The sequence below is a fragment of the Humulus lupulus genome, chromosome 3, assembly GCF_963169125.1.
Source record: "Humulus lupulus chromosome 3, drHumLupu1.1, whole genome shotgun sequence".
Classification (NCBI taxonomy): Eukaryota; Viridiplantae; Streptophyta; class Magnoliopsida; order Rosales; family Cannabaceae; genus Humulus; species Humulus lupulus.
This window is the reverse complement of record NC_084795.1, coordinates 133251019-133263511: the sequence shown is the minus strand read 5'-3', so window position 1 is coordinate 133263511 and position 12493 is coordinate 133251019.

Genomic DNA, 12493 nt, shown 5'->3' with positions numbered 1-12493 from the left:
ACAATTTAAAATACACAATGTAACAATCCTGAATAAGGACGATCCATTTACTTTGAGAATATTATCAGTTTTTAGGTTTGATTTTTTATTTTAGAAAGATTTAGATTTAGATTTATTTTTTATTCTATTTTATATCTTAATTCTATTTTAAATATTTTTTATTTTGAAATCAATTTATAAGTTTTTTTATTTAAGGGAAAATACCATTTTGTCCCATGTGTTTTGCTCGAATACTCGATTGGCCCCTATGTTTTGTTAAATGACAAAACAAACCCTCTGTTTTGAAAAATGGAACAATATGATACCCTGAGCCTGATTTTGGTCAAACAATTTTTCAATATGACTAAAATGCCCTCAATTTTTTATTTTCTATTTTTTAATTCCTTTAATGAATTTTCTTTTTTCTAATATATATATAACAACAATTTATAAAAGATATTAAATAAAAAGGAAATATAAATTATAATTGAAATGTAAAAAGTAAAAGGTAAAAAATCTATCCCACTGTCTTCTCGTCCTTTCGTCTTCTTCAAGCAATCGGAGAATACCAATAAAAATCCATAACAAAATCAATCCATTTCATTTCTTCCATAGCCAATATCATACACATATGAGGAACACAAATCTTGTAAAAGTATGAACAATACCCAATAAAAATATAAACAAAAATCCAGTAAAAATATGAACAATAATAATCATATCCCACACAAACAGATTACACAAGAAAATCATCTTTGAACAAAACCCACAAACCCAGTTCTAACAATCACACAACCTAGTCCTGCCCTAATACCAGTTGCCACCTAACCATGCTCTGTCCAACCTAGATCCGACCCCAACACCAGTGTCCTTATACATGTGGTTGTCGGATCTGAGACCTCACACCACCAGTTGCCTCTGCCCGTGACACCCAAAGCTGCTCATTGCCTCCGTTTGTCACCCAACCCCACGACTTAGATTCGAATCCCATCACTCTGTCACCTTTGCCTGCTCGTCGACTCCGTCTGTGGCCTAGCCCCGTCACTTAGATCTGAAGCTCGATCACCCTGTCGCCAAACCCAACCCTGTAACAGAGCTCTACCTTCGCACATGGTTTCGTCAACCGGCCCTGTCGCCAAAACAATTCTCGCAATATAGCTCTACCTTCGAACATGGTTCCATATGCATCGGCCCAGGCCTCCACCTATTGCACGGACCCAACCTCCTACAAGGAAGAAAAATGAGGTGAAGGCTAAGTTGGATCTAAAACAAAGAACAAGAGGCTCAATGGTTTTAGTTAGATTTATGAATTCTTTTTTTTTGAAAAAAGATTTAGGGTTTGTAAATGAAAATTTTATTTTTATTTAAGTTTCATTTTGATAAATGCTGTAATTTTATGGTTTAAAGTTAAGTTTGTTTTATGTTTATTTTATAAATTGTTTTTATATATTAGAAAAAAAGAAAATTCATTAAAGGAATTAAAAAAAGCAGAAAATAAAAAAAAAATGAGGGCATTTTAGTCTTATTTAAAAAATGATTGACTAAAATCAGGCTTAGGGTATCATATTGTTCCATTGTGCAAAACAAAGGGTGTATTTTGTCATTTAACAAAAATAGGAGCCAATCGAGTATTTAGGCAAAACACAAAGGCCAAAATGGTATATTGCCTTTATTTAATATATTTGTTTAATTATTTAATCATTTTATTAATTAATAAAATGTAGGGGTATTTTGGTCATATTTAAAAAATATTTGACCAAAATTGGGCTCTAGGTATTATTTTGTTCCTTTTTGCAAAAAAAATTATTTGAATTGTTATTTAACAAAATAGAGGGTCTAATCGATACATTTTGAACAACACGAGTGCCAAAATGGTATTTAACCTAATAATAATAATAACGAACATATAATTATTGTACACATATATAATGATATTTAATGCAAGATAATTCTTTTAAAATTGTATTTAACTTATCTTTAATGTCATCAACCATGTAATAGGCCCTCCAACAACTTCACCAATTGTCTTAAAATGTCTATATGATCTAATGAATTGCTCATTAGTCTTGATTGGAACTTGAAAAAAAAAAGGATCCGAACTCTTTTCCTCCAACTTATTTTGATGGATCTTTACTACAAACCAGACTAGTAATATTTGTTTCAGGATTATGGGTGACACTCTTAAGATTAACCATTTCTTTAAACTGCATAATATAAAACATCACATAAAAAAATACAATTCTTTGAGGTGGGTAGAATTGTAATATCTGTTGGATTTATTTTATTTTATTTAATTAATGAATTATGTTGTGAAGTAATATTTGATAATTAAAATAATAAATAGGATATTATATTAATTATAAAGATGATGAATGGATCACTTAGATTGAGCCTTTGAGGACTTTCATATAAAAATAAATATAAGTTGTAAAGATTATTTTTATAAAGTAGTTTTGTGTTATATCTAATTACTAGATCCCTTGAATAATTTAAGGAGGTTATTGGGATATCATGGAATATTTTGAGGACTTTGGACTATGATTTTATGTGTTGGAGATACACATTAATCATATAAATACTTTGGACTATGATTTTTATGTGCTGACGATACACTTTAATCATATAAAATAACCTTTGATTATAGTATATAGTGTAGCTGAATATAATGTAAATATTTTGGACTTTAGACAATAGTTTTAAGTTTAATTATTTTAATGGGCTTAACGACACATTATTGAAGATAATGGGTAGTTATGGAAGTTATTTTAGATCTAAGATCTTGATTGGTAATTATGTGGTGACTAAGTGGTTTGAGTGGGAACTAAGCACATAACTTGTACCATAATTATGTATATTTTGGCTAATAAAGAAATTGGAGGGAAATGAAAAGGTTTGAATGAAGTGGTGGCTGAGATACGAGGGAGTGAAGTGGGTGATTACCACTTTATTTTCACAGCCAATTTCAAAAATAAGAGAGAAAAAGAGAGAAAGAAGAGAGAAGGAAGAAAGGAAAGAGAACATTGTTCTTTATAGTGCTTAGAGAAGGCTAGTGAACATCAAGGGTGACTTTTCTTTGGATTTTCTCAAATAATTATGATTATATATGACCACTTAGAATTATCTTTGATGTTGTAGAAATTTGAAGACCAAAACATGGGATTGAAGTTTGTAGTTTTGACCAAGGCTAGAACAATTAACAAAGGTAAGCTTGGATCTCTTCTCTTGATGATTTTAGGTGGAGAGTTTTCTTAGAGATTATGTTCGTGTGTGTAGAGTTTGGAAACCAAGAGGAGATTAAGGAACACCAAGGTTCGACCATAAGAGGCAATGTAGTGTTCTTGAGTTCTTCCCTTTTGTTTTTGTAACGCCCTAACTTGACCTCTCTCATTATAATAGGTATTTTGAAACAAAACATAACTTTAAACTGAAAATGGAACATTCATTCTTAAAATTTATTTAAAATATGCAATAACATATGCTGCTTTTAAAATAAAATTAAACATAATTTCATGCATTAAGAGTTTGCTCCTTAATAAACTAATGACTAATAATAATAAAATAGATCCTATGATGTTCTTGATTGATTTCTTCCATAAGGCCCCTCACAGAGTACATACGTCCCTTTAGAAAAGATCTCAACTCGCCATACATCCCATAACATGCTTTCACTTATTACCTACAGAGGGAAAATATAAGGGGTGAGCTAACAACCCAGTAAGGAAAGTGAACCAACAAGATAGCTGATCATAGAATTCAACTCAGAACCACATAAACATATAAATACTTATGCGCGTAAATACATGTAAATGGAGAAGATGACTAGGAGGAAGGACTTGAGGTCCTCAGAGACCACCTCGGTCATACTACGTCAATTGATGCCAAACATTTCATCTTTCCAAGAACTGAAACTTAGCATACCACATGCCAAATCATAACATATCATATTGCACAAAAATGTCTACTTCCTTACCTGGAGAGAGAGAGAGAGTATTTTAGAAGTATAACAGCACCGCCTCAAGTCACAAGCCTATCACCATAATAATCTTTGCTTAAAATAATAACCATAAAACATAACCACCAAATATCTAAGTCCCACATGTGTTTGCATGGGCCATACAAAATAATAAATCCCAAAATACTATTCCACCAAAGTCATAAAAATAAGAACCCTAGCATATAATATCCTCAAAGCAAACAATTGATACCTCTAGGACTGACAGTAGTCGAACCCTCAAGCACCCCCTCTTGTAGTACTAATTGAACACCACTAAACCATGAAAATAATATATCTTAGGTAACCATAAAATAAATAAGAATAACTCATGAACAGACTAATCACAAAAGCTTACCAAACCTTGATTACTTCTCTATTCTTTCTCCCAAAATCCCGAGCCTCATTCTTGCCTTCCTTTTCTATTTCTCACGCCACCTCTTGCTTTCCCTTTCTCTTTGCTTCACGCCACTCTCTAGCTTTCTTCTCCTTTTGGTGTGTGAAGAAAAATGAGAGGCAACCACATCTTTATATAGGCATGTAGCACCTATCCCCTTAATAGTGATTGATTCCCATTAATTTCTATGATCCTCAATCAATACCATGATCCTTGTCAAAGTCTTACCCCTAAATCTTGAACCTAGTCCTAGTGTCATGCATTGTATGTCCCTTAATGGCCTAATCATCCAATCACACTTAATGACCATCAAAACCTATATCAAATCAATGATATCAATGTTACCCTAGTATCCATAATAATCAGACTTGATTTTCTATTTACTTTTATTTTGAAATTGCCTCTAATAAGTTCCCAAAAATCAGCTCATCATCTTCATGGCATTAAGCAATTAAAGTGAATAAAATATGCTCCAATTAGTTCCCAAAATTTTGAAATTAGCAAGGGAAATCACAATCACATTGCCACCATAAATGTCACCCTTGATTATTTCCTTGCCAATCATTGTTACCAAAATTGTTCACACTCACCTCCTATTCTCCTCTCACACGCCCAAGACACACCAAGCACACACAAAACACATAAAAGGCAACTAGCAATCATTAATTGATATTGGTAAAAATAAAATAAATAAAATTAGAATCACAATTAAATGATAAATAAGTAATTCAAATAAAATAATGAAAAAAATTAAATAAACAAATAAAATAATTATTAGAATGTGTGATCGGATTTTACAATATACCCTCTGTAAAAGGAATTTCTTCCTCGAAATTTGACTCACCAAACAGCTCAGGGTATTTCTTTCTCATGTCTTCCACCAACTCCAAGGTTGCTTCCCTTGCCGAACAATTTTTCCACAGAATCTTGACTAATGCAATCTATTTGAATCTTAGTTCCTTGGTTCCCTTTTCAAAAATTTGCACTGGCTGCTCATCATTGCTCAGGTTTTGTCTCAACTCTAGAAACTCGTATCTCAACACATGGGATGGATCTGACACGTATTTCTGCTGCATGGAAATGTGAAAGACGTTATGCGTCTATGATAGGGCTGGTGGTAAAGCTAAACGATAGGTCATCGACCCAACTCTGTCTAAAATCTCAAATGGAACTATGAATCTCAGGCTTAGCTTACCCTTTTTCCCAAAATGCATAATTCCCTTCATGGGCAACACTCTTAGAAACACATGGTCGCCTACTACGAACTCAATATCCCGTCGCTTTGGGTCTACATAACTTTTTTTCTACATTTGACAATCAACATCCTTTTTCTAATCTTCTCCACGGCCTAACTAGCTTCCTAACTACTTCTGGACCCAAGAATTTTCTTTCATAGGTGGTATAATATCTCGCAATTATAGTCTTTCACCAGCTTCAAACACCTTCGTTGCCTCATGTTCAACTCCTTCTAAGTGAATATATAAACTCTTGTGGTCTGTGTAAGTTTTGCACTTCTCTCTATAAAGATGGTGCCTCGATGTCTTAAGAGAAAAAACTACGACCGCCAACTTCAAGTCATGAGTGAGGTACCTTTGCTCATACTTCTTCAGTTTTCTCGAGGCGTAGGCCACCACTTTATCTTCCTACATTAATACACATCCCAATCCATTCTTAGAGACGTGACAGTATACCACATATTGTCCTTGTAATGCCCTGGATAACCAAGACCGTTACACTGTGTGTTTAAAATGGTGCTTAACTTGCTAAGCAAGTCATTTGAACTTAAATGTGTAACTAAAGACTAAGTCAAGGTCGAGTATTAAATGATTCGGTCAACGAAATGGTTATTTTTTTTAAGATATTAAGTTTACACACAGGATCCCAAAATCAAGTTACAAACATGTAAAAGACAAATAGAATACAACTTAGTCGTCCTAAGCGGCAAAACAGGGTTTAACCCTAGTTCCTTTCAAGTTATCCCGACTGTGGCGATAGAGCAAGTTGCATATGTACACACCGCCCTTGAAGCTCTCCAACTCATGGCTGGTCCCGCTATCCCTTTCCTTTACATGCACCACGTAGCACTCGTGAGCCAAGGCTCAGCAAGAAAACATAAACCAGCATGCACACTAAACAACAATATAAAAGCAGCAACCATAAATCATCAGATTCAATTAACAATGGAATATAAATAACCAACCAACAGTAATATTCAACTCAGTCAAATATGTAAACCAAACTCATCAATCAATAAAAATGATTAAGTGTGAACCACACTTCAGTTATGGCATAACATCCAGGCCTGACACTCTTAGGCTGAGTCCCCTGGTCTCTTAGCCAACCCCAGCACCCTTAGGCCAGGCTGCATTCTAAATGCTTGCTATCGGCCCCCGACACCCTTAGGCCGGCCTACAAACATATATAATGAGAAATGCAAAATGCATTGCAAGTAATCAATGGCAGCGTATACAAGCATGCCCATCTAGATATTCTCTGTAATGCCCCAAATTTCCTAATAAGGTTTAGGACCTTGATTAGGAGGCTGGGAGGGCCATAATTTATTTATTATGGTATTTAATGATTATATGCATGTATATCCGAATTATATTATTATATGATGGTGAATGCATGCATATGGGCTCATATTGTAATTGCAAGGGCATTTTGGTAATTTGGTCGTTGGGAGCGTGATTGTGTATTTCATGCATATGGGTGAATTATAAATTTTACCACATTATATGTGGATTGGTTCGAGCCATTCGGCATGAGACGATCATGGGAATGCAAGTTTTCAGTCTAGTCATAACGGGATTAAGTTCGGGGATCGGAGTGAGTCTCGGGGTAATTTGGTGATTAGAACGTTTCTGGGAATTAAAGGGTAACAGGATGTGATTTATTGGTGTTTGATAATTTTGAGATTAGTAGGAATTGGAGAGCGTTAATTATAATTAACAGTATAGGTTGGAAAGGACAATTTTGCCCTTGGGGTGGCCTTAGGAACCTTAAGTGACCTAGGGGTATTTAGGTCATTGGATTGGATTTATATGGACTTTAAGGCTGTAGAAAAACAGAACCAAAACAGAGTCTCATCCTCATCTTCTTCTTCTCTCCCGTACATGTTCTTCCCTTCACTTTTCTTTGAATTTTGAGAGCCCAAATTGAGGAGTTAAGCTAGGAGATAAAAGGTGGGAGCTTAGGAACTTGATTCAGCCATTAAAGGGGATTCAAAATCAAGTTTGAGGTAAGTTCCAGCCATTAGTTTCATGGTATGCTCTGTTTTCTTTTAAGTTTCAGCTTGTGATTTCTTGGTGGTTAGTTGGAATTAATGGAAGTTTAGTTGATGTTTAACTTGTGTTTTGATGTGGGTGAGTTGTTGATGATGTTTAGTGGTTGAATTGGGTGTTAGGTTGCTGTTTTGGATTGGTTTGAAGGGCTGGTTTCAAGGGAAAACGCAGGGGAAGTCGAGCTGGTGAGTGTTGGGTTTTTGGCTGATTTGCATAATGAGCCGCGGCATGGCAATGGTGCGTCGCGGCCCATGGTGCTTGACAGGGAAGGTCGCCTCTGTTTGAGGGGCGCGCCACGGCGCAGCTAGGGAGGGTCGCGGCCCTTAGTGGCTTTTTGGCCAGAAATGTGTTTCAGCTTGGGGATTCAAGCCTTAGGCCTCGGGGTCGAACCTACTACCCGGTTGAGTAGTGTTTGATGTCTCGGAGGCTAGGTTTTGGTTTTGGAACCTTTTTTTATTTATTTTATTGATGGAATCCCATAATTGGTTATGACCAGGTAACCGCTAAAGGACTAAAAGTTGATCGTTCTCAAGGGTCGTTCCTTTATTTATTCTAGCTCGAATCTGAGGTAAGAAAACTGCACCCCATATGTGACATGCATGGCTATGATTGATGCATGTTGGATGTTGAATGTGAATATTGATAGCGTAATGTATGCTTGGAAATTTTGCCCATTTGCATATGGTTATTATTGAGGCATGCTGGATGATTAAGTGTGATGCATGTGATGCACGAGAAACATGTGATTAGGGCATGCCATGAACGATGAATATGAGATTGGTCAGAGCTTGAGTCTCTGTGTTTGTGCATGATCATAATTATGCTAGAAACTGTTTAGTAAGCATGCTGAATGCCTTATTCTTGGATAATTGGCATATGATACACATTGATAGCATTGCTTACTTGTGCATGGTACTGACTAATTAGTCAGATTTGGCAAAGGTGCTAGTATCAACTGTGAAGCTGTGGCTCATTAGTCAGGTTCGGCAGTGGTACTGAGCACTAGTCACGTTGCACTGACTCATTAGTTAGAACGGCCTTAGCGTGTATCACGCAAGCCAACAGAGATTAGATCTAATCGACTTTCTGCATTGAATGACTCAAAGAGCATTAATGCTGGACCGACCCCAAGGTCGATGAACATTATAAGCGCTTGAAGGCTAGAGGCTTGCCCAATAGCCACCATTCCATTTGAATTAGTGACTTGCTTGTCAGTCACTCAGTATGGTTTACCAGAACCTATTGAAGGCTAGAGGCTTACCCAACATCCACCCTTCCATTTGAATTAGTGACTCGCTTGTCGGTCACTCAGCATGGTTTATCGGAACCTCAAGTGTTGCGACACTCATTTGATTAGGATTGACTTGATAGTCCTCCAATTAGAAGGCCAGGATTTCCCAGCATTTGTTGGAATTCATTTGCATGATGAATAGAGCTATGATTGCTAGGCATGCCAGATATGATTTGATGTCATGATATGACTATTTATGAGCATATGAGTTTTCTTGCTGGGCTTCGGCTCACGGGTACTTTGTGGTGCAGGTAAAGGAAAAAGGAAGTTGGACCATCCTTGAGTTGGAGAGCTTAGGTGATGACGTGTACATATGCAGCTGCTCGACCAATACTTGGGTGAGGTTTGAAAGAGGAACTAGGGTTAAACCCTATTTTTCCGCTTAGAACGGCCTGTTGTAAACACTTTCTTGTAATAGACTCTGAAATTATATTTTTGGGATCCCAATGTATATATTAAACGTTCTAGTGAAACGTTACATCTTAATCAAAAATTTTAATCCCTAAACCGCTAATCACACTTAGTTACACGTTTATGGCCAAACGACTCGATTAGCAAGTTTAGCACTGTTTGCAATGTGCACTGTAGCGGTCCCTGGAGTTGGGGCATTACATTCTCATCTACAGATATGTTCATATTCATTATATATTCATATAAGGGGTTTAAGCCCCATTCACAACTCGGGTACGGTTTTTCTTACCTCAATTCCCAAGAAGCTAGCATATGATAGTCCCAAGCACGATCCCTAATGCTGAGCCATTGTGGTATAATCTAGTCACAATGCGATAATGGATAATCATTAAAATCCTTAACCAATTACAAGCTTTGGGATAATATACGAGTCTCTAAGACCTCAAATTCTACTAAATCGGGTAGTAGAATTCATCCTGAGTGCTAAGGTCAAAGTTCCCGTCATTAAAAATTGAAGTGGCCTAAAAATGACCAGGCGGGCCATGACTTGCCCCTAAGGGCCACGGCGCACCTCCCAGATCATAGAGCCCCCTGAACAGAAGAATAATGTGGGCCGAGACTTGCCTTAGAGAGTCACGGTGCGCCTCCAAAATAGAAGCCCCTACCTGACCTGTGTTCACCTGGGTCGCGACTTGACCCTACGAACCCAGGATTTCCCTGCTTTTCCTCAGCCAAAAATCCATCAAAACTTCCCAAATATATTCTAGAACTATAACTCAATCCACAAAATAACATCAATATGATAGCAGCAATAAAACCCCAGCTCAACACACTCAAACTTCCATCCAAACTCAAATTCATAATCTTAAACCTTTAAGCTAAGAACAACCACAAAACCAAAATAGAGCACCATTGAAACAACAATTAAAACCCACCTTAGTTGTGAATTACTCCCCCTAGCTGCAGCTAAACAACTTCTAGGCATCAAGTCTTCAATTCCCCAAGCCTTCAGCCACCAATTCCCCTTAGCTTCCAAAAAACTTCCACCAAATTGAGAGAGAAAAAGAGAGGGTGGGTTGGGAGAGAAGGGAGGACTGAGTGTTCTGATTTCTTAAAGCATCTAAGGTATTAAGTCTATCTTCTAGCCAAATGACCACCACACCCCTGCCTTACAATCTCCCATGAAAGCCCCTTAAGGGCAAAACAGTCTTTGTGTCCCATTTCCCACTAATCCTCCAATAGTCCTATAAATTTCAAATTAATTCGGACATGCTCAATTAATCACCAAATGCTTGCAGATTAACTAACAAATCCTAAGTATGCACTAAGTCCCCAAAATACCCCTAGGCTCACCCAGAGCCTGATATTGGACCCCGTTGTGAGTATTCTGCTAACCCGCTCACTAGGATCGCCTCGAGATGAATATTGCAAATATATCCACATAATAATATGGTCTTAATCATTTAACACATATAATCGCATTTATGCCCTCAACGTGCCAAAATTACAAGTATGCCCTTATAAACAAGCACGGGCCCACATGCATATTTAATACTTATAAACATGCATATAAATATATTCATGTTCTCATATAAATCATGCATGCTACATAGTCACACATTTAATCAATTAATTCAATATGTATATCCAATTATGCCCTCTAGACACTGTAGTCTAGGCAGTTAGCCTTAACAGTAAATTCAGTAAATTCAGGTCGCTACAATCCTTCTTTTGTTGACACACATAAAATTGGACCGGATACCAATCTGTTTTTCAAGCAATGAAAACTTTCTTCGCATTATTCAGTTGAAACAAACTTTTGTTTCTTGTGTGTCAGATTTGTCCAGGGTGTTGCAATCGTAGAAAATCCTTCAAAAAATCTTCTCTATTATCCCACCAATCCCAAGAAACTTCTAACCTCAATTGTGTTCTTAGGTTGAGGCCAATCTTTCACAACCTCAGTCTTGGCTGGATCCACTGATGCAATCAGGAGGAAATGTTCAACCCATACCGATGCAAGTAGATGAGAACATGGAAGAAGAATAAACAGATGGTCCAAGTCAAACAATTACTGTGCCTGATCGTAGTGGAAGGGTTTCTCGAAACCCAAAACGCTATGGGGTGGATGGTAAAACCAATATGGTAGTAAACGACATGCATGAGGATGATCCATTGTCCTTTAAACCAGCAATGGTTAGTTCTAAAAAGGATTCGTGGCTCGAATCCATGAACAAGGAAATGGAGTCCATGTACTCCAACTTCGTCTGGGATCTTGTAGAAGCACCGATGGACTTTAGTCCCATTTGATGTAAGTGGATCTACAAGAAGAAGAGAGGAGCTGATGGAAAGGTCGAGACATATAAGGCTCGACTCGTGGCAAAGGGTTGTACCCAAAGAGAGGGAGTTTACTTTGAGGAAACTTTCTCTCAAGTGGCCATGTTGAAATCCATTCGCTTATTCTTATCCATAGCCGCAACTCTTGATTATAAGATTTGGCAAATGGACGTCAAGATAACATTTCTCAATGGCTTTCTTGATGAGACCATTTATATGGATCAACCATAAGGATTTGTAGTAGTTGGATAGGAAAACAAAGTCTACAAGCTCAATAGGTCCATTTATGGACTTAGACAAGTTTCGCGCTCCTGAAACTTAAGGTTTAATGAAATAATTAAGACCTATGGTTTTGAGCAGAACGTCGATGAACCGTGTGTTAACCAACTATGGGAAAATGATGTGATAGTGTTATTGGTGTTTTATGTAGATGATATCTTGCTCGTTGGCAACAATGTCAAGAAATTATCAAACATAAAGAACTTGCTCGGGACCAAATTTTAGATGAAAGATTTGGGTGAAGCTAGTTACGTTCTCGGTATCTGGATCATTTGGGACAGGAAGAACAAGATGTTGTCAATATCTCAAGCTGCATACATAAAATAGGTACTTGAACGTTATCTATGATGAACTCGAAGAAGGGACTGTTTCCATGCCGACATGGAATTCATCTTTCTAAGAAGTAGTCTTCACAGACTCCTGAAGAGGAAGAAGAGATTAAATAGAATCCCTATGCATAAGCAGTTGGAAGTATTGTGTATGCTATGTTATGCATTAGATCAAACATCTACCATGCAGTGGGAATT